The sequence below is a fragment of the Larus michahellis genome, chromosome 1, assembly GCF_964199755.1.
Source record: "Larus michahellis chromosome 1, bLarMic1.1, whole genome shotgun sequence".
NCBI lineage: Eukaryota > Metazoa > Chordata > Aves > Charadriiformes > Laridae > Larus > Larus michahellis.
In genome coordinates this window covers 29430033-29434903 of record NC_133896.1, presented here as the reverse complement: position 1 = coordinate 29434903, position 4871 = coordinate 29430033, and positions in this window count along the sequence as shown.

The following is a 4871-nucleotide window of genomic DNA, read 5'->3' as shown; positions in this document are numbered from 1 at the left end:
TTCCTTTGTCCAGTCTATGTAACTGAGCAGAGCAATCCTGGTCTTGATCGGGATTGATCTGGGGGGACTGATCTTAAAGGACAGTTACAAGATCAAGCTCTTCAAAAAGGACAGTGGCCTCAGGGTGCCCTTGTCCTATGAAAGCTTCAAGGCTAGAGCAATTCTCCAGCGCCGGTTCATGAAGCACTGGTGTAGGCCTGGAAGAGTGACTTTGCAAACTAAGGAAGAAATTGACCTGGTTGAGGAGACATGAAGGTCTCGGTGTCAGTTTTGTATTTTATCTAGGATTTCACATAAAATTCACAAGTTGTTCTTGGAGTAGGGATTATATCCAAATATTCCGTTTTAGAGAAATGTCCCAATCCATGCTTTAAGGGGTTAAACTTTTCCTTTGTCCAGTCCCAAAACTCCGGGATTGTTTTCTGCAAAGTGTTCTATTTCTGAAAGCAGCAGCTTAGGTACCTCAGTGCACAAGAGGACTGCAGGATATGAAACCTGATCTGAGAAACACGTGTCCCTGCAACCCAGCACTGAGTATGTAAACCCTCTGACAGGGCAAGGGTATAAGACCTAACCTTGCCATCAGGGTTTCCTATTAGATAACTTTGGTAGCTCCCTATTTAACACATTGTCTATTTTGATTCTCTTTCATAGGCTCGATGACTACAGAGCTTAGGAATTTTATTCAGGGGTGCAGATACCACTAGGCACCTAAAATTTAGTATAGTGAGTCCAAATATTACCATATTAACCTTCCTTTAGGGATCTAGTTCATACTCTGTCCTCCTTATTTTTCTTTTCCAATATTAAATAGACCTCTAAAGCCTCTAGCTTGTTTCTGTAGCCTATCTACTGTCAAGCCAAAAGTCACTGATGGATAAGAAGAAAGCTCCTCTCCCTGCTGCCCTGAATTTAGATTTAAGTAAATTCAACAGATTATAGATGCCACAATATCAAAATGAATGGGTTTTTTACATTTAAAGTTCAGATAATAGCCACGGGATACACCTCACATGGTATGGGATGTATATACCTCATATAGGCAAGCCCAATATGTTATTTTTAATCTCTGTACTGTGTCAGAGCCGAGCCTTTCATAACCATGGGCCTGCCACATAGTATCATACCTTTTTTCTGTTGCACAGCCTGATGAAACAACTAGAAACTACTAGAAATGAAATTATTAAACAGAAATATGTTACTGAGGCCTAGTAGGCAAGCTAAATATGAATCATTGCAAAAACCCAACAGATCACTTATTCCCTGAAATAAGTAAAAGCCGAATATTTTGCCAATGTTATAAAGGTGTTGTTTTCATACTACAAACAAAAGTAAGAGGATTTTTAAAAGATAGCTTATCAAATGATAAATAAAAAAGATAAAATTACTTGCTTTGTTGTTTTAAGTACATAAGTACTTGAAAGTTCGGGCACCTGTGTTCACAGATCAGTCTAGAGTCCTGTTTTGCAATCATAAGGTACGATACGCTGACTAAATATCTTAAATATAGAACATAAAATCCCATTCCAAATCTGAGAAATGCTAACAATATTCCACTTGTATGTAGATGAAATATGCTTATTCTAACATTCAAATATTTACCCTAAATTCCAACTCTGAATGACTGTACATGTTAAAATGGCAGACCCAGATGTTTAACTTGTTGGAAATAGGAATACAGATGTTTGAAGCTAGCTGTCTGTAGAGACTGGAGTAACTTAGCTAAATTTCAGCTGATATTTAGCAACTGGTTTAAATACATTATGACACGCACTAAAAGCCCACTAATTTTTAATGAATGTCTGTATTAATAGATCCTCTCTATTTATCCCCTGCATTCTTTTTGCAGGTCATATTGACTCTCCTGGGCACTCTGTAACATTTTTCTGCCATTCTCCAGAGACTGATTCAATCCAATGACTTTCTTCCACCCATAGTCCTGGGCCCATCAATTATCCCTGACCCCTTTTCTTTCTTTCCAGTCAGCTGAGCTGAATCTTTGACAACTGACCAAATATTTTGGGTTGAAATAAATGAGAGAAACCACTTTTGACTTGCACATTACGTACAGAGGACTACCACACAAAGGTTCCCATGGTTCCAGGTTGTCATGGCTCACAGGTAAAAGAGCAAAATATTCCTCAAAGTGAACACTCCTTGGAGTCCCCAAGATTCCATAAAAAATGCAACCAGGCTTTCCCACTTCCATGAACTGCTCAGCTCTGCTTGCAATAAGGCTTGTGTCCAAGACAGTTGAAGTTATTTAGCTATCTCAGTTGCTTAAGCATTTGGACTACATCTGATTTAGGTTTCTCTAAGAAACGGACATTACATGTTTCTTTTACGACCAAAGCTCTGGGAGAAGAAAACTCCCCAGGGATGTGAGCTGCAAATGGAAGTCTCTACCCTCAAATGGAAAGCAAAGTAGCTATTATTTTGAACTAAGAACCACTTTCAGCTTAACTCAGTTGAGAAAGTAGGAATGCACCTGTGCGCAGAAGTAATTCCAAACCCTGGAGACCAGAATCCTCCTCACAACAATTGTAGTCCAATGGTTAATATACGTCCTGCTGGATGGAAGACCCAGGTTTGATAAAGCTGAAGATATTCATACATGAGTTTGAATCCTGTCATTTAGTGAATAGAGAATTTACCTAACAGGACAGGAACCTGGGGTTTGGTCCTTGCTTTAAATTTTATGAATTTTTCTTTAAGAACTTACAGGGTAAATTAGATTTAGGAAGGCTTTGAACTGGAAACTGAGTCTAAAGATTCACCTTTTTGGCATGGAGGTTTTAACTATTAGAGTAAAATGTGTCTTATGTGCTTGTTCTCTCTTGCCCCAGGAGCCTGGTGCTGGACCGCACGGTGACAGCTTCAGCAGGACAGATGCAGGGTTCTTTTAGCCCTCTAACTGAGGACCTTGAGCCCTCTAACTGAGGACCTTGATCCTGTCAGAATATATTAGACACTACTTGAGAGCTTCCACTGTACTGGGAGGCAGCAAAGCAATACCTGACGTCTCTGTGCCAACAAGGCTGAAGTTCTGAACCATTTAGACCAAGGACTTGTCACACTGCAGAGTGAACCATCAAAAGTAAGGGAATGTCACGCTTTTTAAAAAAACCTACTATAAACACCATGAAAAGGGTAGGTTCTTTCATCATTTGTGGTCTCCAGGTAAAGAAGGGTTTGCGATCATTATTTTGGACTTACGCAGATTCAACCTCAATCCTGCTTTAAGTCTAAGCCTAAGCTTTTTATTGGATCTAGCTCCTAATGCTTACTGAATTAATTTCTTTATCTCAATGAACATTTAGCTCCTATATACCTTGATGCACCCTTCCATGTCGCTCCTTAATGCCTCTATCCCATCACTATAACTCATTCACAATTGCTGTCAAAAGTTGTCAAGGCATCCAGCCATCAGCATGCACATCAGCAATAGATCACCCACACACTTGCTGCCCCACTGAATGCACCACTCCCACAATGCTCCAAAGCTTTGCCCCCCTGGAGAACAGGAACGCCAAGGTGCCTCTTGTAGCAGAGTCTCCTAACACCCTGAAACATGTGCATAAGTTTTAAATAGACTTTAAAAGATTTATTTCAGAGCTAGTATTGTTAGTATTAACAACTAAATAACTTCACTATTCTGTAGCTTCAGCCATATATTCAACCAACCCTTTCACAGTTAATGTAGTGTTTCACAGTGGCAGTGAGGAGAGAGAAACAAACACAGCTTAAAAACAACTCTCTTTCCTTCTTAAATTTTAGGGCTCCAGTAACATTATGTAGCCTTGGTGCTTCTTTTAACATACTACCTATGACGGCATTGAGAGCAGCCCTGAGGAGAAGGACTTGGGGGGTGCTGGTTGATGATGAGCTTAACGTGAGCAGACAATGCGTGCTTGCAGTCCAGAAAGCCAGCTGTATCCTGAGCTGCATCAAAAGAAGCGTGTGCAGCACGTCGAGGGAGGTGATTCTCCCCCTCTACTCTGCTCTCTTAAGACCCCACTTGGAGTACTGCGTTCAGCTCTGGGACCTCCAACATAAGAAGGACATGGACCTGTTGGAGATGGTCCAGAGGAGGGTCACGAAGATGATCAGAGGTCTGGAGCATCTCTTTTACGAGGACAGACTGAGAGAGTTGGGGTTGTTCTGCCTGAATAAGAGAAGGCTCCGTGGAGACCTTATAGCAGCCTTCCAGTACCTAAAGGGGGCCTACAAGAAAGCTGGGGAGGGACTTTTTACAAGGGCATGTCGTCATGTATGAGTAATGACTTTAAGCTGAAAGAGGGTAGATTTAGATTAGATATCAGGAAGAAATTCTTTACTGTCAGGGTGGTGAGTCACTGGTACAGGTTTCCCAAGGAAGTTGTGGATGCCCCATCCCTGGAAGTGTTCAAGGCCAGGTTGGATGGGGCTTGGAGCAACCTGGTCTAGTGGGAGGTGTCCCTGCCCATGGCAGGGGCGTGGGAACTAGATGATCTTAAAGGTCCCTTCCAACCCAAACCATTCTATGATTTTATGATTTGTGATCAAAATCCAGAAAATGGCTGAAGTGCAACATAATCTGTCCATCCTTTTCTTTCTGGTCAAACTTTGGGCATGACCCTATGTGGGAGACCCACAGTGTTGGAGCAGCAGAGCCGCCAGTGTGCGTGCCCCGCGGGACTCCTGCTTCGCAGGATCAAGCTGGGCTCTCCTTAGGGCAGATAGCCAGCTTTCCTGCCTCACCCAAACCACACAAAGCAGCCTCACTGAATGCCAGGGCTATGCCCTGTGTTTTCTCTTGGTGTGTGATTAGCTCTAGGCAACAAGCCACAGAAAAAAGAATAAACCTAATTCAGACATGCTCAACACAGTCA